Source organism: Serinus canaria, chromosome 3 (assembly GCF_022539315.1).
Source record: "Serinus canaria isolate serCan28SL12 chromosome 3, serCan2020, whole genome shotgun sequence".
Lineage (NCBI taxonomy): Eukaryota > Metazoa > Chordata > Aves > Passeriformes > Fringillidae > Serinus > Serinus canaria.
The window spans coordinates 56297219-56320369 of record NC_066316.1 but is presented as its reverse complement, the minus strand read 5'-3'; the positions used below and the strand labels follow the sequence as shown (position 1 = coordinate 56320369).

The 23151-nt window shown below is 40.8% G+C and overlaps 1 long non-coding RNA gene across 3 annotated transcripts in view; it reads left to right on the top strand.

Moving 5' to 3' along the window:
* Positions 1-23151, top strand: part of LOC127059457 (uncharacterized) — a 36802-nt gene that overhangs the window by 8058 nt on the left and 5593 nt on the right. Inside the window, exons 1-2 of one of the 3 annotated variants that reach the window (XR_007777331.1) lie at positions 9450-9541; positions 19214-19330. This is a non-coding gene — a long non-coding RNA (uncharacterized LOC127059457). Of the gene's footprint in view, positions 1-9449; positions 9542-14251; positions 14403-19213; positions 19331-23151 lie in introns of those variants that run through there. The other 2 variants (XR_007777330.1, XR_007777332.1) reach the window with 2 other exon arrangements.

Sequence of the window (23151 nt, the reverse complement as noted above, 5' to 3'; positions counted from 1 at the left end):
CAGAGCAGGATTCTCCTGCAGCACTTTCCTTTCCATCACACCTGCATCCTGATGTGAAATAAAAAGTGTGTGCATGGTGGTGGGGGGGGACATGGAGGAGGGAAAAGCTGCACTTGGAGAGCTGAAGTGGTAGCAGTTAGTGATGGAATTGTTATTTCCTGTCACTGCTTTTACTCTATTAGCTTCTCTTACGCTGATTTCTTTCTGTTAATCCCCTAGATAGCCTCTGAGGGTTGTTTATCATCCCGGGGCAAAATAGTTCCAGCCAGCTCTCACCACTGTTTTCCTGCACGCAGTGTTGCTGATGTGCCTAAGTATCCAGAAGAACCTGAGGACAGAGTGGGAGGATATTTCCTCATTTTTCTAATCTCTCTGGGCTCATGACTTGCTCAGCACTGTTCTAGTTCCCCCTGCTTCTCCCAGACACCCAAGCTGTGAGGAGCAGCGCTGTCATGCTGCAGCAAACAAGGTGCTGCACAGCTGCTGGGCATTCATCCGTGCTGGGCCAGGTGCTGTGTAACCTTCCCTTTGGAACAAGTGTTTGAACACTGTTCAGATAGGTTTTACTAAAGTGTTTGAACACTGTTCAGAGCAGTCTGGTCACAGGGGGATGGCATGGGTGCACTGGGAAGGGTGGAGTATTATTCAATGCTGCCCTTTGCCAGCTAGGTTTTACTAATTTCCTGGTTCTGCTGCATGGCTTATCTCCCAGACAGAAGGAAAAACAGGCTGGGAGAGTGTGTTTGCACCAGAGTGAGAAGGTATTTGGGAGGACAGTGGGAGGTTCAGCTAGGTGTTGTGACAACAGAAGCTGGCTTTTTTTCTTAAATCTAGAGCAAGAATGTGAATATGTGATGTGCATTCCAAGACTGGAAATTAGGGTATAACCCTGTCTGAGTCTATCCTCTCTTCTACCTTCCTATTCAATTGTTTAGGTCAGCCTTCTAAAGAAGAACAACTTCAGGTGGCAGTCCATCACAGAAGACTTCTGTGACTCTTTAGAACTGTTACCATTCTCTAGTTTTGTATTGCCCTACAGATCCTCTGCCTTAGGGTCTTGGAGTCTAGAAGAGGAGGCTTGAACATAAAACAGCACCATGTATTTCCTAATAACTAAACTTTGGGGAGAGGAATCAAAGAAGTATACAAGCACACCTATTCTCTTTAGAAGCCTATCAAGCAAAAAGTGGAATCTACTGGGACTCCCAGCTTTGAGTGGAGAGAAGGTGGGACTGAAGGTTGTCTACTCTCTTAATGGTCTTTCTAAATACTTCAGGAAATGTGCCTCTAACCCTAGTTAGATGATCCCTCCTCCACAGTTCTAACTTCTTACACAGCAGGTTAATCTGACTTTGGGAAGCTCTTGTACCATCACAAGAAAACATTTTTAAGCCTTGTCCTAGAATATTCCCTCACCCCAGTTCATAACCTAAAAGGAGGGATGAGACCCCCCTCCATATCCTCTGAAGGGCCCAGTGATCTTAAGTGTGACAACTCTCTCCAGAAATGGTAGGTAAATGGCTGAGCTGTATGAAACTGAACAAGGTTCTTCCCTGCCTGATGTAGGCAGCTCGTTTTTCAATTTAACTCCCTGTTTTTATACAGTAAATTGCCTTCCAGTAATCAAACAAAGATTTAGAAGATTATATATACAATTTCAGGCATCTTCAAATCCGTCACAGATGTCCTTGGGGTTTTGTATGCTCGAGGGAAGCTTTGGCTTTTAAAGATGGAAGAAACAGGAAGAAGATGAGAGATGAAAGGGGAGATGCTAGTTGCTTTCAGAAATATGGGAATTATCTGAGCCAGACTTAGACCATGTAGTCTGGCTTGGATCCATCAAGTGCAGAAGGGGACTCTAATTATCACTCAGCACACACTGGTGGAGTTCATGTCTTCAGCCATGAAGGCTCCTGGTGTCTGCACAGCTGAACCATCTCCCTTTGGAGCTGGGATCCCGGCAAGCAGAACTAGAACTTAATTACTCTGCCTGTTCCTCCTGGGAAGGGATCCACACACTGAGGTCTGATAGCAGTCTGAGCTAAGGGAGGAGCAGGGAAAGAGTGCCTTACTGTGGAACAGCTGCATTTTAGGCTCAGTGCCAAAAGTGGGGGAGGAAAACTTCTGGAGGCCTGAAGAGATAGAGAAAGGCAAATCCCTCCAGGTCTTAGGCTTCAAGAGACCAACGCCGTGTGTGGGCAGGAGCTGGGACGCTGTGTGGGAAAGATTTGCAGTTTCAGTAGGAGTTCCCTCCCAGGTCTTCATGCAAACCAAGTCCCCTAAATCCCAGGCTTTATCACAGATCTAGGCTAGTACTCTGGGATGGGCTGCAGAGCTACAGCCTCCACCCCTTTCCACCCACTGGCACAAGATAGTGGTAACCTCTGGATTTAAAGATGCACTAATGAATTTAAAGATGGTCACTAATTTTCAGCCATTTCCTTTCACTGATTTAATTCCCCATGTATTTCCTTTCCTCTGCTTTGGCACAGAGGGTCTCAGAGCTGAAAACAGCAGTGTGGCCATCTGCACAGCATGAAGCAGCACATTATGGGAAGCTCACGCTCAAGGCACAGAACTTGGCAAGTCTGTGTCATGTAGCTGCCACAGCTCTCAACCTTGCATGCTTTATGCTCTGTTGGGTGCAAGACAAGGGTATTCCAGCAGGGCGGACATATTTAGGGTTCAGTAGCATGGCAGCTGACTGCTTGCTATGAAGTGAGAGCACAAAGACCATGTCTTGTTTTTATTTTATGATGTTTGAGATCAGAAAAGCACTTTGCAACACTGCACACATGGCTGGACTTCCAGTGACTTCATGATTTAGAAGTGTCCAGCCACACCTGGAGGGAGCTGTAAAGCACAAGTCAGGATGACAGCATCTTTAGTAAACAATGGGTTTTCCTGGGATTATGCTTGAATGGTTGGTTCCCTCTTGGGGAGGGGGAGCATATATTAGATCTCTGACAAAGTGATGAGAAGACTTTCTGTGTTATGTAATTTATAAGGCCACTGGTTACCATTGAGCCAAAAGCCTGCTTCAAATTGAATGGGTTAAGGTTATCCACATGGTGCTGTTTAATAAATTCAAATCCCATGGGATACAATTACATTAAAAGCTTTAGTCAGTTTAAACCATGTCTCTGTCATTTTTATTTTTGAAAAGCATAAAAAGACCTTGTCATAAAAACAGGTAATGGTGTGTTACTTGCAGGAATGTGTCATAGGATTATGTTGTGACCAATCCAAATGCTTTTTTAATGTCTCACAGCTTTCTGGTGTACTCTCCATAAAACTTTTCTTCATTTTTTTGTATTTAAAATTTATCCAGACTGTCTGATCAGGACAGGATAAATACATCTTAATGAACCTTATAATGAATACGAAGCTGCTCTGGCAAATCAGTTTAATTTTCATGAATCTCATTGATAGAGGAATATATTTTTAAAAAATAAAAGGTAAACACTTCCTTTGAAATTAAGGCAATATGACAATAATGCTCAGCTCTTGTTCAGTGGCAGTGACCAAGTAAACCATGCTGTTGTAGCCCTATTTGGTGTTATATATAAGCTTTCTAATGTACTCTTTAAATGTGATATCAACAAATAACGTGTGTAACTTCAAAACAAGCTTTGCCCAGCAATTAGTCTGGCAGCATTTGACTGGACTTTCAGCAAAGTGGAAACAGGAAAGTACACTCTTCTTCAAATTTGCCCTGTCTGTTGGTGGAAATAGTCCTTGTGGTATTGTCCAGTTGTGTTACTGAATCCAATCACTGCAGCAACTTACAGGCATTTTCATTAGCTGGGACCACTGGATATAATTTGAAATTCTGAGCAGTAATTTTAAGAAAAATGCTTTTTAAAGAATCAGTCTTACTTGCCCCAGTGACTGTGGCTTCAGTGCATTGTGGCATGGTTGCTATCAGCATCAGGCCATGCTGACAGGCATCAGGAGCTAGGAGATAACCAGGATCTGTAGCATTGCCCATAATATCGTTGGAAATCTGTCCTCCCTAACAAATGCACTGTCCCATTCTAAGAAAGGCTGTTGGGTTTTGATCTTCTGAGGTTTTGCTGCTTCTAAAGTGAAGGGACTGAAGTGTGCCATGGATGCAGTTCAAGTGGTTCTTTGTTTTAAGCAGCCTTTGGATCTCAGCAAACATCAGAGAATTTTGGGATACCAGACATTAGCTTTGCTATCTGAGCTGTATCTTTTCTGGCATGCAGTGCTAGAGATAAAATTTTCATTTCCAATATAGAAAAAGGAAGTACATTTTGGTTAAGGTTGGTATTGTCAGGAGCTAATATTTGCTTAAAAATGAAGGTGTATTTTTCTACCACAATATACTGTAATTTTAATCATTCAGGATGCAATTTCTTCTGTGGTTCCAGTCTGTAAACTAGACCAGAAACTGACATTTTAGCTGGTGCATTCAGTTTCAAAACATTGAATACTACTCATAATGTAAGCAAGAATTCTCATTTTTTGCTTTGTGTAATTTTCATAAGTAGTGGTGCTACAACTTTTCTTCTCCCTCTGAATAATGTCTCTGACTTTTTTTTCCTTCATTGCTCTGAAAAAATACTGTTATATGACTCTGGAAAAATACTATTTTCATGTTCAATACACCTATCTCAGTTTACCTGGTTTCACTGTGCCAGGCAGATGAATGAGTTAGAGTTTTGTCTTCTAAGACAGAAGCTGCTTGAGGGAACTTGAAGTTTACTGATTTGCTCTGTACCTAGATGTTCACTGAAGGGTAGTTTTCTTCACTGAAAGCAACTTGTTTAGCTGTACCAAATTAATCTCTGTCCATTTTGCCTTAAGGAGTTTTACCCTTCTTCACTGTAGGTTTAAACTTGAGTGTGGGGACAAGATAGCAGAGTTCTGTGAATCTGAGCATACCTGGAATGCACAGAAGGAGGCTTCTGAACATGGGCTTTGAGTCAGCAGAGGATATGCTGCTGAGGGTGCAGGGGAGCTGGCCAGAATCCCTACTTTTACTCTTGCTTAGGAACTTGCTGCAGAGAAATGGATTTGTCTCCCTTCAGGTGGGATAACTGCCACTCAGCCCTGCCTTCCTGACATGGGACCATAGAGGCCAAATTCTCTTTCTGCCTATGCAAATCATGATTCTGCTTGTTTGCTTCTCTGTGTAGGTTTTTCTTTCAGTCCCATCTGCCGTCCTTTTGCCTCTTTCACTATCTTTTCCAATGCATCATTCATTCTTAGTGCCACCAATTTGGATCTGGTGATTCATGTATGTGCTTCCCTGCTGAATAACCAGCACAAGGCAGGAAAGTCTTAACTGCTGACCAGTGACTGCTTCTTTCCTACTTTGCCTTTTTCAGAGTAGATTGAAGTCCAGCTTTTAATGGAGAGAAGGGAGAAGAGTTATGCAGTGCCACCAAATTGAATGCCACCTGCACTCAGCTTTTGTGCAGGCTTTAAATGTTGTTAGATAATAATATGAGGAGACAGAAACCTATCATGTTTAGACCCTATCTAGAGGTTTTTCTTTAGATCTCAGTATCACTATTTATTCCACATTTACAAACTTGGTAATAACTTGTTCTTCTTGTTTTTTAAACCAGGGTTCAGCAAGGTTTTGTTTGTTTCCTGTGGTGACATTTGAGGGATTTCCATGTGTGGCTGCATCATCTGAAAAAGATGCCAAGGCTAAAATGGACCTCATGTCACAAAGTCCACAGGAGCCTGTGTAATGTGGATTTCTCCCACATCACTGTTCTGCTGAGTGCATGGTAGAATGGATTCTCCTAGTAATGGTTGTGTGATGTTACAGGCTAAGGATAAGCCAATTGGAAGGTGGGGAGTGATTCCCAAGTCTTGCATAAGGAGCTCTGTTCAAGCTCTGTTTTGACTGCATTCATGAACCAGCTTTCACATCTTTCTCTCCATGCTCAGGCTTTCAAGCTTCTAGAAATAAGCTCAAGCACATGAGCCTGAATGGGGTTTCACCATGGTGCAGTCAGACAGTCATGAAATCAAAACTAAAGAACGTGCCAAGGAAAGCACTCACCCCACAGGCTAGATGTGGAAGCTGTGTATTTTTTTGCAAGAGGAGTTGTCCCTCCTAGTACTTTTTTACTCCAAAATCAGAAGCATCAAGTCCCTTCTGAATGGCACCCACCAGGGTTTGGGCAGGGACAAAAGATGGGAGCTGCTGTGCCTTCAGGGGGATGACTGTGACTTCCAGGCATACTCTGCTCCTGAAAGATGGAAATTCCTGTTGTGCACAGAGGTAATGTACAGAGGTGATGTACTTTGAGCATATGGAAGGTGGGAGCTTCTTGCCTCTTTGAGAAGCAGTACGTGATTTATCTCTAGTTCAGTAGGGAAAAAAAATTCTGGCATGCCTTTGTGGAAAGGTTGCTGGGCCCTGACCTCCTTTGACCTGATTTAATTGAGGATTTTGCCAAGCTTATTACATGGGATGTTCTTTGGCAGGACTGAGCAAACAAAGCAGGCTGATCACAAATTATCATTTTACACGTGCACAGAATGAAACATAAAAATAGCTCCTTAAGAAAAAAAAAATTTCCTTTTCACTGACATTTAGTAACCTTCCTTTAGTGACCTGTCACAGACCTCAAGATCAGTATGACAAAACAGCTCAGCTTCCTCAGTTTTATATCTTCCCAGACACATTACAAACACAAGGCTGAAAAAAGTGAAAAAAATGCATATCCCATTTTTTTTTTCTTTTTTTTTTAAACAAACTTACTGGTTCTACAGAAGTATCCATTTTGTGTCTGCCTACCAGCAATGTCTGCCAATATTTACTGATGTACCTACTTTACCTTTTACATATTCACACAAATGAAATGCTGGGACACACTAACATATTTCAGGAATAAAATATCCTTTGTATACACAAAGCATTTGCTTTTGAAGCATTAAACTTCAGCTTGTTGGCCTGACAGCTACTTCTAGGACAGTAGATTTCATTACATGAATGAATGAGACAACAGGGGATAGATCAAAAGGGAATTACAGGTGAAATTACTTTTCCTTACTGTTTTTTGGCAAGATGTCATTTTTTTTCAGAACACTATTCATGACGTGAAAAGGTGAGAAGTAATATTTCAAACTTCTTGATGAAAATGAAAACCACATTACAATGTAACTGGCCTTGGTTTTATTTGAAGAAGCAGTCTGGAAATTCTCCTGTGGTAACTCATCACCTCCTTTACACCAGGTATGTTTCTAGGCTTAGGACAGTCAATAAGAAAGCAATTGACAGCAATTTTTATTGTGCCCATAACAATTAAAAAGTGACAAAGTCTCACAGTGACTCCCCTACTACTGAGAGTTTTTCCATGTTTGGAAGCTAACAAGACTAGAGATTTTCACCTTTATGAAATGTTATTAGCTACAAGACTGAATCATTTGCCAAATCTCTGGAACAAAAAACCACTGGTGACTTAAGAGCTTTTAAGATTCATTGCAGGATTTGCTTTAGTTTTCTTATTTAGGAGGTGTCTACCTCTGACCTAAGGTAACTGCATACTGTATGTTGGCATCAGTAGCATTCCTAAGTGTCAGGAAAGGAGACTAAACCATAATTAATCGGCTGACAAAACTGCTGAAAACATATGTGAGCTGGTTATTTTCCCTGTACCGTCTTTTTTGCCATCTTTTGTTGTCTGTTTGGCTGTTTCATGTTTGTTATAGAAGGAAACAGGTAAAGAATCACTTACCTGGGATCGATGTATGCTCCAAAAGAGATGCAGAAATGGGAAAACCTGAGTGAATACAAGGCTTATGTATGGCCCATCAAGCTCTGCAATTTCACCAATAAATTGAAAATGTCAATAAAATTCAGCAGAAGTGGAAACTTCTAAGATGATAAGTCCCTAGAAAAATATAATGAAAATTCATTGTGAGGAAGAAGACACAAGAAAAGTTCGAGTTCAGTCCTTATCTTACCTCTATGATGTGCAAATGTTGCAGTCAGCACTCAGTGTTCTAAATCAGTTGTGACCCATGCTGCCTCTTGCTCAGGTAATGTGTGGCAGGGAAGTAGAAGTATTGTGAGAATCAGGGCTAGAGCATGGAATATGGGATACTGAGAAACTAGGATCAGTATTACAGAAGAGATTCTGGCGATTTAAGAGCAATCTGATGGTGCAGTGGGAGCTTTGATTAGAATCATGGGAAAATAAAAGTCTTTAGTGACCATATGGATATGCAGAGGACAAGTGCTGTCTGGATAGCAGCTTGGATTTGTAATACTACTTTCTTCTTTACATGTTTACCCCTTTAGCCACCTCACCCCCTTATCTTTTTTTTCTCCCTCCTCTGCTTGACAAGCTTCCTCACTTATGTCACAGCCAAGGTAGTCATAAATCAGCTGAGAAATGAGGAATGAATAATTTCCTTCCCCTTGGGGCGCTAGCACGTCACTGCAATGAAACACTTAGGTCACCTGTCTTCCCAGCAAGAGCACAGCAAGGACACTGTGTAACCCAACAACTTCCACGTGACTCCTCCCTTTGGAAGAGCCACTGTAGTGGCTACCAGATCGGGGAAGGGGGGGGGGGGTTCATATTCTTTGTAGGTTCTGTTAGCTTTTGCCTGCAAGGGTTTTTTTTTAAGTCAAGTTTTCTCACAAACTTCATGTTTCAGATACTTCTGTAGAACCCTATGTTTTTTCTGAAATGCTGCAGCCCTTCTGGGCTCATAATTGCATAGGCATTAGTTGTCAACAGCTTTAAAACTATATGAATTTTCAGAAACAAAATAAAACACAGAATCACAGAGGAGTTTTAAAGCAAAGTGAAAGGAGAGTTCTGAACAGAACACAAGATCGCAGCAAGGCTGGTAAACGTAAGAAATGTAGGTTGCATAGCAAGCCTGGAGATTGCATGACCCATCTTGGAGATGTCAGCTTGTCTTCTGTACCCAGTTTCACCCAGTTAGGAAAGAGGTTAGCACTCCTCTCTTTAGAAATGCAGTATTGTTGATTTATTTATTTTTTCAGAGCATTTTGTGATGCACAGCTAGAAGGCACTATAGAAATATAAATGACTGTTTGGGAATTAGTACAGTTCTGTTACCATCTATTCAGCTCCTCGGGAAAATTGTTTTACAGCCTTGGGCTGCTCCTATAACACACTGAACTTGACACAAATCTGTTCCAGCGTGACCAAGCTGGAGGAAGTCAGCAACAACGCTTGTTTTCCTGCCTCTGTAAACTCATCCTGCTTTCTCTCTTTGAGAAAAGTAGAAACAAGACAGTTTAAAAATGGCTCTAAAGTGTAGCCCTTGAGATTCATGACAGATCTTAAGAGAATTTCCTCAGTGTAAGCTGAGGTGATTTAGAGAGATCACCTTTCCTTAGCTGGAAATGTTTTAAGAATGTGTTAACAGCATATAAATTAAAAAGGGATTGAAGGCTGGAGCTTTAACACTAATGCCACAGGAGGACAAGTCAGTGCAAGATCAAGCAGTTGTGGAAGTAAAATCAAAGCAATGTCAGAGCGATTAAGAATAAACCGCATCAGAAGTGCAACTGGTAAGAGCCTTAATCATTCAGAGTCAAATAAAGTAGGGAATATGGTATTCCTTAGCACCTCTTCCTGGAGAGATTTTTCTGACCAGAATCAGAATGGAAGAAAGTGCAGTACAATAGGTTGTGGTCCTCAGATGAAAGATGAAGACTGGACTTATATGGGCTAAATGGGGACATATATGGCGTGTCTAGTGGTTGATATAATGTAGTTCACTCTTTTATAGCATACGTTTGTTTTTTGGGCTTTTTTTCCTCCTTTGCATCTGGTGCAGGAAGTGTCTTAACTACAGCAGTGAACTAGCTTGTATTTGTATTTTTCCTATTTAATTCTATTCCATAGAGGCCTGTGTTGTCAAGGAGCTCTAAAACCTGTGCTCCACATTTTTAAGTATGGAGAACACTTCTATTTGCTAGGCTGGCAGCTGCTGTGTAAGCTTTTCAGTCCTTTTTAATCACTTTGCCTCCCGTAGCAAGCTACTGTGAATTAGTTCTTTGGGGCTCATTATCCAGACTCTTTTACCACCCTTGAGAAGGAACAAGAGGTACTGAAAAAAGCCCAAGGGGATATCCTCTCCTTAATGAATCTCTGCTCTGTAGAGCCACAGTGCCAAGAGGAGGATGGAAGGGTCATAGCTGGGATGTGTTATGTTCTGGATGGTAGGGCATGAGAATGCATCAGAGCAGCCATGAAATTGCTTTGCAAGACACTGGGAGTTAAGTTGGCTTTCAATGATACCAGGAAACAGAAGGATAACAACACTGAAAACTTCCTTTACCCATGTCCTCACTTAGGCTGCAGTGCTGAAGTCACTGACAACTGAATGTTCAGTAACTGGAAAGAGTTAGTGAAAGGGAAAAGTCCAGTGTCTCTGCATTTTCTTGATGTTTTCTCTGATTCCAGAGAATCTGACCTTAAGCAGCATGCCAACCATGGGAGACAGGGCTCTTCACATGCAACAGTCACCCTAACTGACAGAAAAGAAATGTGATTGTATTCCTTGTACTTCCATTGATGGATTTTACTTACCCAGATGCTGCAGATTTATAGTGAAGAGCTATCAACTGAGATTTCAAATGAGGGTGTTTACCCCTCTTGCTCAGCAGATGTGGGAGCAACAAAGATCCTCACTTTTACAACAGAATAAGAATTCTTCCCTATTCTGCATTGTAGTTGTTGCATTCTGATGGAAATGCTGAGAAAATTTTTACAATATAAGTCTCTTCTCCCTCATTAAGTGAATCGCACCAGGTGCAGGAGATGTTAGGAAACAAAGCATTTACAATAAATGCTGAAGCTTCAAACTCAACACACCTCTCTGTAGACTGGAGGTGCATGCTACTATTCCAGGTTTTTACTTCATTAAATCTCCAGGGATTTTGACTCATTAAACCTGCTAATCCCAGGATTACTTTTTAATTGCAGTTTTCATCTCATCTGTTGTGCTACCTGTTTCTCCATCAAAGTTGTGCTTACTGGAAAAGCATGAGAAAAGAAACCAGGGGAAATTTGTTTCTGTGGTCAGTTGCTGCCTGGAGCTCTCTCACTGGCTTTTAAGCATCTTGTGAAAGCATGACAGAGTGAAACAGTTACATCTGAATAGATTAGGCTGTGAACATCTTTATGAAGATAGGGAGGTTCACACACAGGTGCAGTATGTTCTTGCAGCTAGTTGCATCAATATGAAGAGGGCAGAGAGGCACACCAGCTGTGTACAACAGCACCACATTCAGAGTCATATTCAGTGTTTGAATATGAACAAGGCTCTCATTTCAGTCTCAGTTCTTTCCTTCTCTCCCTGTTGAGTGAATAAATCTGCTTTGTTCCTGTTTATGTGATACAGTGGGTGAGAATTAGCAGTTTGGAATTACTGGTTTGGGTTATTAACTTGGGTTCATGAATAAACAGAATGACTGCTGCCAGGGAATCATGCATTAATTATCCTTGAGCTATGCTGATGGAAGAATGATAGAGAACCAGCAAACATACTATGAGCTTTTGACTGCTTTATTATTAGAATTGCTAAAAGGAGAAAACTGGGAAAAACTGCTTTTCCTGTCTGTGTCTGGACTGTGTGGGGGGCTGCAATCCAGGCACCTCCTCTAGAATGTGAATGACGGATGTGTTGTAGTTATTCTTTTGTTGTGATCATTACTAGCCAGTCAGGGAAAGAACAGATCCCATTCTGATATCTCTTGCCTTGGGCATCCACTTGGCTTCCATAAAATTGTTAACTATGGCTGTTCATCTTGTGGCCAGCTCTGGAAATGAAGTTGTTAAGTGAGACCTGCAGAAAACCCCAGAGAAATGCACAGTTTTATCTTCTACTGTTCTTCTTGCCTGGTCTTTTTCACCTTCTTCCGGCCTTGTGTTTTTTTGAAAAAGCTGTATGGGAAATTATTTGGTTCAACATATGTTAAGGAAGTGGAAACAGCTGGGGGCCAAAGGCAGAATGTGGCTGGCAAGGCAAGTTGTTATTTTTATACAGAGCTGTTCAGTTAGGTCTCTTTGTATAGAGATGTCATTCCACTTGGCCCAATTTTACCTCGATGCCTCCTATTAATCCTCCTGCCTTTGAGCATTTTGTCTGAGCAGTTTACACACCTGCATGTTTATGCATTGTGATCCACTGCAGCTTCTCCTTATCTCTCCCTTTCCTCAGCACTTTTTCTCTTCCTTTTCCTCTCCTACAGCAGTTGCCACTCCTACAGATACCAGGGGCAATGGGAGGGGTCTGGCCCGGCTTTGTCTGTCACTTTCCCCGCCCTTCCTCTTCCCAAGGGCAGGAGAGCCTAGGGTGAAAGCTGGTCTGAAGGAAAAGAGACGGCCAACTTCTGCCAAGTTTGAAGAGACAGAGCAAGGATGAGTTGAGATGGAATTATTAGGCAGGGGAGAAGATGGGATTTCCATGGTGCCCAGGGAAATGGTCTAATTTAAGTAATTTGCATGAAGTCGTAATGAGACAGGACTTAAAACTTCAATTGTATGGGTGATATTTTCTACTCTGTTATTATTATGTGTAATTACATGTATGTATTATATTCTTATATATTCTAGGGTAATAGAGCAGGAACTCATAACCACCTATTTGGGGGCAGGAGAAATCTTAAAGTTATTCCATTAGGAAAACAGATGTTACTCTCTTAGAAGAGAAAAAAGTAAAGTAGTATGTGATGCTGTATCAAGGTAAAGACTTAAACAGTCTCCTCCTTTTTTCCTACCCTTTCCCTGTATGTTTTAAAAATTCCCCCTTGAGTCTCTTGCCACTTATTCCCAGTAATGAATTCAGCTGAGCAGAATTCATTACTGGGAATAATGAATTCTGGCACATTTTTGTCTGTCACGTGGAGATCTTGGCTAATGTGGGCGAAGCAAACAGATATACTTGGGTCTTGATTATACCAAGGCCACTTTATATGGTCACAGGGATCACTCTTGGTGTTTTTAGTCAAACATCAAAGACCAAGGCCATTCTGTTATTTCTTCCTGGTTTGCTAAGGAAAGTGGTTTAGTTGCAGAGCTCTTACTGCTGTTTTGTTACTGTTGTGTACAAACCCTTATAAATTCCTGGGAACTGAAAAACACTTCCAAGCAAAACATGATTTTGACCTACTGGCTTTCATGTGAGAGCTTTGTAGCCTAATTCCTGTGTTGAAGATCCCATAAGACTTATTCAGAGTCAGCATGGCAAGACTTAAATTTGGGTTTGTATCATTGACTCTGAAACAGCAGTTTGGCAGCCTTATGCAGAGAGGAGTAATGAGGCTCAGAGCCACCTCACTGATTCCTGCCACAGGAGTCTTTAAAACAGCCTTAATTCTGATAACCTCCCTGACATAATTTCAAACTGTTCTATTGAGTGTGTCACTAACAGTATTTCTCAGAATCTGTCTTTACGTCTTCCAGTAGTTTATTTGTTGAAATATATTTAGTATCTTCTAAAGCTCAGTAATGAAGTTGCTGTTTTTATGTATTTTATGTGCAAGACAGGGTAGCCTTTGTGTTATGCAGTGCCATTAAGTGAATATAGGAACATTAAGCTTAATAGCTTAAATGCTCAAACAGTAGACATGGCATCTGATTTTTTATATTAATGCTTTTGAAGTGTTTACTTGTTATGTATTTATCATATGCAATAAAATGCTCCAAGGGCAAAGAGAAAATGGGTTAAGCCATTGTAATAAGTAAAGCTTAAATCAGTTAGCTTGCCATTGCTTTCTCCCATCAAGCTGGAATGGATCTTAGCTCTGGCTTTTGCACTTTTGTTTCTTTAATGTTTTTTTTAAAGGTCCTAGGTTGCAGCTATGCTTTTGTCAGTAATGATAAACTGTTGGTATTGGTGCCAGCTAATTGCTACATTTCTACAATCAGATGTTTTCCATTTTAGAATCCTTTGATTTCCCATCAGTCAGATGGTAAAAAGAGGAGAGAGGTTCTGTAATAAAACTTTCAAAGAAAGTTTTATTTCAAAGAAGAAACAAAAAATAAAATCTATTTTGAGTCTAACAGTATAATTCTTGCCTTCTTGCTAGTTCAAAGGGACAAATTACCAGCAGCCTCTGAAAAACCAGAACATGTACAAGACTTCATAAGCCAATGATTTCAGGAAGTATTGACAGATCTAGTTCTGAGGCAGAATTTCCTGCTTCCTGCCTTGATGGATAAAATACTGACACACACAAATTCATCTGTTCATTTTGAATATGTGCTGACAGAAGCAGTCTGACTTTCAGAGCAGTATACACTCCAGGTGTACACACTCGGGATGTCCCTGACTACACAGAGCAAGACTCTTGCATCCTGTTTGACATCCCGGGGGATCTACAAGAGGAAAACATAAGCTGTCATGGACTCATGATGGCAAAGGTATGAAGGTGACACCCAGTGTGCTTGCAGGAGAAGGAGCATTGTCTCCTGTCAGGCTTCAGCACATTTTTGTCTGCATGAGGTGGTTCAGTGGCTAAACTTTAACAGCAGTAGTTCAAAATGGTTTCTGTCACTTTCTTTGCATTGCTGTTCATTTTTGATAACTGCCTCCATCCCTTTGGTCTTCTTTTTGGAGAGACCACATGAAAACATTTTAAAGGAAAAAAATCTCAGCCTGACTTGATTGTGGAATCATAATATGCCTAAAAATTTATTATTTTTTCCTTTTTTTTTTCTGTTGCAACTCAAACAGTTTCAACTAGTCCTAAAAATATCAGCCAACTTTTTAGTGCTAAAAGATTTTTGCTTTTTCAGTAATTTGGAGCCAGTAGCACTGGTTACACTTAGAAGATCATCTCACCTGAAGCTGTCACAACTTGCAACAGTTGCTGCATGTTGGAATGATGGAGCTATTGGTGAAAATCAAAGGTTAAAAATGAAGTGAACAGGCAAAGAGAGAGATCTCTCAGGAACATTTTCTGTCTGTAGCCCTTTAGAAAAGCTTGATTTATAGGAAGCAATACAATGGCATTTAAGCTGTCTAGACATAGGTGTCTACTTTGAATTAATTCTGATGGTAGTTATGCCCAGGGTTGCTTTCTAAGTGCCAAAATGCCATAAATAGTATGGTTATCTTTTGGGGAGCATTGAAATAAATAGTTTGTTCAGATATTGTACTGACAGAGACACTATTAAAACAAAACAAACTAGGGAGACTTTAATAAAGTAATATACAGCAAATGTAGTTGCAAACATTAGGTATGTGTATGGTTCTAGTCACACCCATGGTAGGACTGAAAACTTCTGTGAGAAGATAACATTAAAGAAGCAGCAAATGTTTGGGGTACAGCTGTGGTTGTTGGCACTCAATGCACATCTGAGCTATGCATCTGAAAGCCATTCAAAAGGCCTAACTTGCATAAGAGTGCCAGGAAACACTATTTTATTTGTAGACATCCTGGGCAGCTGTTGTCAGACTATAAAGAAAAGGCAGAGAAGGCACAGAAAGGAAAAAGCCTAAATGTAATGTATCTTTTGGACTGAACAATCTGTCTTCTCCTTTTGAGACACTGCAAGCTTAAGGAGACTTCCAATAGCTAAAAAACTGTAATTAGAGCCTTCTTCTGAAACACGCATTTGTTTCCCTGACACTATGCAGGAGAGTTCCTGTTTTCCTGTTGTTTCCTGTGGCATAAACATTTATTTTAAATTTCTTTTGTCATCTGAGGAGATGCTGTCTGGGGGAGACGTGCTTTCACATGACATTCTTCCTTCCCGCTGCTGTTTTTGTGGCCTCAAAGGCAAATGCAGGATATTCCTCTTTCAGTTCCTTCAGTGCCTCTGCTTAATCCAGTATCTCTGATCAATTAGTTTGCAGTGATGTCAGCACTTCCAAAGAGCTGATACAATTGTGCGAAACAAACATAGAACAGACTGGCATTGAATTTCCTAGAAAAGGCTGAAACCTTGTCCAAGCTTGTATAGATTACAGAGGATTTGAACAATAACATAAGTAAAGCATTTCAAGTACTGTAATGTAAGTATGATTCAGTTGATACTAAAATGAGATGAGGATGAATGTCAGATTGACATAATTTTTCTAGACCCCTTGGGGTCAAGACTGAGTTTAGCAAAACCCTCAGAAGACTTTTTTATCAGTTGGGACAATCCAGATAAAATTGATCTTCTCTGTGTGTGGCCCTGATCTGTACTATCTCTCAAGTCCCTTCCTTGCTGTACTTCTGTGACAACTACATGACTCAAGTTGCTTAGCAGATGATATCCTGTGTCAACACTAGGAGTTAGAAAGGCAGGAGAACTTCAGTTAGCTGCGGGTGCACACTGATAATATTTAAGGTTCTGCATTGCCTTCTGCATGTCATTTCTCTATGGCTGCACTGCAGTGATCTGGACTGAGCAGTCCAGTGGATAATCTGTGCTAACAAAGCATTAATGGGAAAAGTCTCATAGGAGACTGGGAACTGCAGAGAACCCATGTTAAAATTAGCACACAGGTGTGCTCCTCCAAGAAGTGCTTGGCCTGATTTACACATGACCTAATGACTCATGACCACATGATTAAACACCTCTGGATAATCTAGCTTAACTTTTTAATAGTTGCAGTAAATCATTTAAGTAAGCCTTCAGAAAGGCAGGTGTGAAGAAAAGAGTTTCTTGGTTGAGATCCTTGTTACCTCAAAAATGGAAGAATGACATTAGGAGTCCTGTCTTTTGAGATGACATGTAAAGTCCGCTTTTTTTAAGGTGCTTTCTGAAGGCTGTAACTGACGAAAGGACAGAAGTTCCTATTCATCAGAACAGAAGATGGGAGGCAGGTGTGTGTATGTACTTTACTCTGAAGAACTGGGCAGGAATTATACTTAAAGATCATGTGGGTTTATCTCCTACTAGGATTTCCATGGCACTAGTTGACCTCAGCCTTCATTCAGTATTGCTCTTTCTCCTGTAAATTATTCTAAAATTGGTTTGCTTCAGCATCATGTGAAGGAGAGAAGGTAGAAAGGAAATATGAATGGTGAAATCAATAGTGTAGCAAACAGAAAATACGTAGCACAGGTTTTAAATAGATGTGCTCATGATCAACTGAAAAGGATATGATAGAAGTGATCCAGAGATTTGTTATAAATAAATTAATCCCTATGGGTAATTAACCTCTTTGTACAAAGATCTATATTTCAATAGAAAGATATGTAGTCTGAAACACAATGATTTTTTTTTTTGTGATATACTTACCTTGCAACTGTTTACTCCAGTATTGCAAGAGGGAAGGTTTAATCTTGTCTCAGTGAAGGTTTCACTATATAGCTTTGGTTGTTGGCAAACCAGCCTGTGTGATACCTAAAAAATGTTGGTTATCTTAGAAATCTGGTTTCTCTCCTCAAGCAGCCTTCACCATATTCCCTTCCTCCTTCTGACCAGAGCACAGTCATCATGTTAGCCTGCCATCCTAACTATGGAAATTTTCTTTGTGTCTCTCCTCATAAACCAGATCTTCTGTCCAGGTTAAGGACAGCTGATGTGATCACAAACCAACCATAAATATCAGTGTCCATAAAGATCATTTCTTAGGCCCTGGCATTCCTATAGAGTTTATAGCAACTGGCAGGGGGTTGGGTCTTTCAGTAGGATCTGTTTTGGGAGAGGGTGTGGACAGCAGGCTCTGGCAGAGGAGAGTGGGGAGTTGGGGCTGTGAATGTGAGCAGAGGGAAGCAAAAGGCTGCCTGCTGGTCTGCAGGTTGGTGCCACAGCTCAAGGAGAAGAGGCAGAGGAGGCTGAAGTGGATTTAGTGGTTGGGATGTCAGTGGGCAATACCACAGCATCTCCATGCAAGGCCCCTTCAGTTGGGCCTGAGTACCGGCGGCTGAAGTTAAGATATATATACAGTGTGGGTGTCAGCTGCTCCTTGGTACCTGCCTGGGTATGCATTCTTACTACCTGATAAATTTTATCTTTGTTTCAGTGATGATTCACTCTCCCTGAAGGATAATGTACATTGTGTTTACTACAGAGAAGTGGCATGTAAATAAGCAGTTAATGCAAAGTAGCTGGCACAAATGCTACTACTACTTACAACTACTTACAACCTGAAAAATGTGACTTTTCAGGTGATACAGTGTATTTTTGATATTCATAGTCTTCTAGTTCCAAAATGTCCCTTTCCTTCTGTATGAGGCTTCTTTACCAGAAGCAGCAGGGTGTGGTTTTGCAGTGGGAAAGATGGATGTGGGAGGAGGCTTAAATTAGATGTCAATAAAATTCAGAGTAGGAAGGAAAAAGTCATTATGAAAGCGTTTATCTCTGTTGCTTGCATTGCCAAAACAGGTAAGTGTGCCATGAAACCATCAGGTGTCAGGTTCAAAACAAACAAGAGATAACAGGCTGCTTCACAGGCTACTGCATGTTGAAGTTATGCAATCCTTGGCCACGGCATGTCTTGGGGTCCAGAAGTTCTCAGAGCTTCAGAAACTGGGTTTGAAGGTTCACAGATGAAAGATGGCTTGAGATTTAACAGGCACAAATATACCTACCATGGACTAAGGTGTCTGTCATACACAAATCCATGGAAAACAAGTATGAAATCTTGCAGAATGTCAATATGAGCTTTCCATGCTAATTTATTTCTCCCTGATGTCCACTGCTGGCCAGTGTCAAGCACAGTACATTGTGCTAGATATGCTAGATTTTTGATCCATCATTAATTTTTTAATGTTCATAACTGTGCTGTTAGAGGGCACGTTTGTACCTGTACTACTGCTTCTATACTTGGAGAAGATGGTGTTATCTTGTACTGCTTTAACTATTGTCAAAAGGATCAAGTCTTTCTGTGTGGATGAGGCAGCAAAAGGCCTTTCAGTAACAGCTGGGCTGAACCAACAGTTTATCTTTTGCTCTGAAGACAGAAATGCAGTAGAAGATATTTTTAATACAATCTTTATAACAAAATAAAAGTCAGCTGTTTAAATTCCATATGACAAAGAATACCTTTTAGGCAGAATTGCCTGTTTGAGAGTTCAGTGACTTGTTTTGAGTAAAGAGAAATGCTGTTTGGATTTTGAAAACAGAGGGGAAAACAGAGACATTCAAATTTGTTATAAGGAAATTTTTATTAGTCTGTGGATACCTGCTAAGTTAATTTAACTGGGACTTCATATCCTGTTTTCCCAGTTGTGTGATTAGGAAACTAATGCTGCTTTTTATAAAGACTGACTGGAAATTTATAATTTTGGCAGGAGACTCTAATGGTTTGCACACTGCAGACACAAGCCTGGAAGAAACTTGGGTGAAGCTTCTTGCAGAGGGAGAAGAGGAGGCTTTCCAGTTATTTTAATTTCTGTAACGAGGATGAAGTAAGATATTATCATTTCTCTGACAGTTAATGGGCTACAAGTCATTTGTTGGGCACAAGGAGAGGAAGAAGTTTCACAGACTAACTTTCTTGGATACTCTGTTGTGGTGCAAGCAAGAAAAATGCAGATAAGCATTTGATCATGTGATGGAGTCAGTTGCTGGCCACATCTGCCTTCAGGCTGGTCAGCAGGACAAGTGCAATCTGCAGACAGTAAATCTCTAAGATAGGTTATTGAATATCTGGGTCCATAGCTACTGACTAATATTGACCTTAGGAGAAAGAAGCCAGGGAAGCCCTCCAAGACTTGCTTAAGACTTGCAGAACCTCCCTTGCCTCATGCTGGTGTATCCTGTATCCTAACAAGGACATGGAGTCCTAAGGAGGAAATTCAACAAACCTGCATCCAGCACCTTCCCTATACCTTGGTCTCCTTTCTCTTCCCAGCTCCTCTGAATGGCTTTAAGGCTCCTTAGTGCCAAGATCCTAGAATGTGGTGTCCTGGGAACAACTACTAACCACAAAAAAGAGCTTCCCCATATCAGGCCAGTGCTGTCGTTGGTCCCTCATTGAAACAGGATAGTAGGAATAAAATTCTACCTTTTTCACCTGCATAGGCAGCAGAGGCAAACACAGCTGCCAGGAAGGAGGCCACAGATGCAGCAGTGATAGCTGAGACCGAGTTCAAGTGTCTCATTAGCTTGGGAGTGCCGTAGGAAGGTGAAGGCTGCACCATGGTCTGTTCAGCCCCAAGTCTTAGAGGCAGCAGCCTCGTTTGGCTGAGATCTGAACCTGTTTGCTCCTGTGCAACATTCGCCTTGGTTTAGTGTCCTACCCATGACTCTCCTGCTGTTTCTGTTGCTCCCAAAGCTCTGGATGCAAGTATAAGAACCAAAACAACTGGGGACAGGACACTGTTGAAGGCTGACAGTGTAGGGAACTGTGAGAGCAAGGGAAAGGAGGAGGAGGGGGAAACTTTTTCTCAGCTTTCCTACATGCAAGATTGCTAACATAGCCCGATGGTAATGCAATGGTGATGTTCTCAAACATTTTCTGCCTCTCTCTAGCTCAGTACATGGGTAGTCTGAGCACACAACTGTCTGCATTAACATTGGCTTGGACCATAAGCTTCGAGATGTAGAGTGAATTGGAGGTGAAGTGAGACAACAGAAAGCAGCAATTTCTGGTCAGGAGGCAACCCAAAATTGGGAAGGGGCTTGTGTGACATTCATTGTGATTCAGAGGAACCCTGACGGGAAATGTGCAGGTTTGGTAAACAAGCCAATAACACTAAGAAAACATCTGGCCACATGTCACCAGTTTTGACTCCCAAGGGAAACTGATTTGCAAAACATTGTCATTCAGCTCAACTCTTAGAGGCTTTACAGGTTTTGCTCAGTAAACATTGCCTTACTCAACAGAGGCTATTACTAGTGAAGAAAGAAAAGGCCAGGTATACAGTTGCTGTGAAGTAAAAGCCTGCAGGCAGAATAGCTGACATTCACTTAAAACCCTATAATTCTGCTAGTGAAGAAAAGAAAATGCTCTCAACTGGCAGATGAAATGTACTCTTTTCCCTGTCTTCATGTAAAAGGTCAAACAGAAAAAAAAAAATCAGGAGGTCAGAAATAAATCAGGAGTAGTAAAAATAGTCCTTAAGACACTGCAGTGTTAACAGTGCTTTTCTTCCCGTAGCCTGATCTTGCTGCAGAGAAAAAAACCTGGAGAACCTGCCAAAGCATTAAAAGCAATACAATTGTGTTTTGAAAGGCAATAAAAGCAGACTGTGTGGGTAAAGGGCTGTGCCATTCACCTTTGATCTCTCTGATGGTCACCCAAGGATCTCCTTTGTGTTTATAAAGGGTGCCATTTTAAGACCATTTATGTTGTTTGGGAGAGTTATTTGAACTGTATCTATGCATTGCTGAGGTAACTTTAATCGGGTTGCTGTTTAGGTGATGCAATTAAACTGTTGACCTTCTGATAGCAAAATATCCAAATGAAATAGTCTTGTTTGGGTAGGGGCTGTTAAAATGTATAGTGGCTTATTGACATACTTCAGGTTTATTGACCTAACCTTCTGAAGTTACCTTTTCTAATGCAGAAAAGCTCCTCTGTGCCTCGCATTCATTTCACAGATTTTCCCCCCTGATTTGTCAGGGGCAAGAGCTCAGAGCATCCTTTACTCACTGTTTAGTGAAAGTCCTCCTGGAATTTGCATGTGCAAAGAAATTCAGTTCTTGAGTTGAACCGTGCCATAGGGTTTCAGTTTTAGCTTGCAGAGGAACCTTTCAGCCATCCCTTCTAGGAAGAAAGCCAGGTCAGACACAGGATGTTTGATTCTCAATCTTATGTAAAGAGTTAACAACATCTGTGGTTTTTCCACATATTAGACACACATAATTAGATTAGCTTCTCATGTCACCTTGCTGGTTTATGAACACAGAAGGATTTGTGCATTTATACTGGGTGCTCTGATCAGACATAGATTATTTTGTTTTAGATTAATGGTTTTCTCTTTGGAGCTAATCTCCCTAGAAGTCTGAGACCTGGAATGCGACATCAGTATGAAGAGGGTCTGTCACTTATTAGCTGTAACTGGTATAGATCAAGACAACTAAATTAATTGACATTTTCTTCTTTGATTTCTAAGGGCTACTTTCCATTCTCTGAATTTTAACTAGCTTTTTTTTCATCATCACCCTGAAGATGATGTCCGTGTCTCTGAAACACACTACACAATCTAGTCTGCTTTCAACATCTGTCTACCTGCACTTCATTCTCAATGGGTTGTATCTGTTAGCAATCTGATGGAGATACTTTTCCTTGAGGTCTTCTGTCTGTCAGAGCAGTTTATCCTTTGTGGTTTAACTATTTTCCTTTTTTATATCCTTGGGTTTTACTTTTGGAAAAAAAAAATTAAAAATTGTAGTGACAGATGGCAGTGGTTTTCCATACTTTAGATATAGATAATTTCTCTTGACCTGGCCAACTAGTCTGTTTCTTGCCCTGTTTTCCCTGCCCCTACCCAAAACAACTTTTCTTATAATTCAGGTTGCTTTCTGACTTCTGGAGCATGTTTATTCCATTTCCTATGGGCAATGAAAGCTGGTTCTGCCTGGTTGCTGTGAGTTGTCAGGACATAATTTCAAGTCCTACTCTGAAGAGCTCAATTATAGGAACTATTTTTTTTCCTCCTCCACCCCCAAGACTTCGAATAAGCCAAAAGGGAAATTAATCTGATGGCTCTTAGAAAGAAATTTGTAAATGTTTTTATGTCATACTTTTGCCACAACAGAGTTTCAAATCCTGTTTTTATGAAATCCATGGAAATTTTCAGTGGATCCAAGTCTGAGGTGGGTGTCTGTTAAGAGTCAGAAAACAAAATGTGGTATGAGTTAGAAACAGAGATCATATTAACTGTTTTCTTTCCAATTTCCTCGCAACAGAAAGTTCTGTTGTCCCACATATTTCTTCTTCAGGCTGTTTTCCTGGAGAAAGTCTGGATGGGCAGTAGGTTAGCAATTACTCTGCCCCATAAGTTCATGTTTTTTCAAATTCCTACCTGTGAATGAGGTAAAAAAGGTGTGCTTTTACAACCCTAGTTTCCTGCCAAATTACCTGGACTCAAGGGACCTCTTCACAGTGACATGTCCAAGGCCAAAAGCAGTCCACATATGGAACATGAGATTAGAAGTTTTTTTGACTTAATAACATGCCTAATTTTCCCTAAAAAGCTAAACAAGCATCAGGTTTGTTAGGATTATTCATCTTTTATGTGGTCATTTCTTTGCTTAATCTATGAAAGTTATTAGAGGCTGA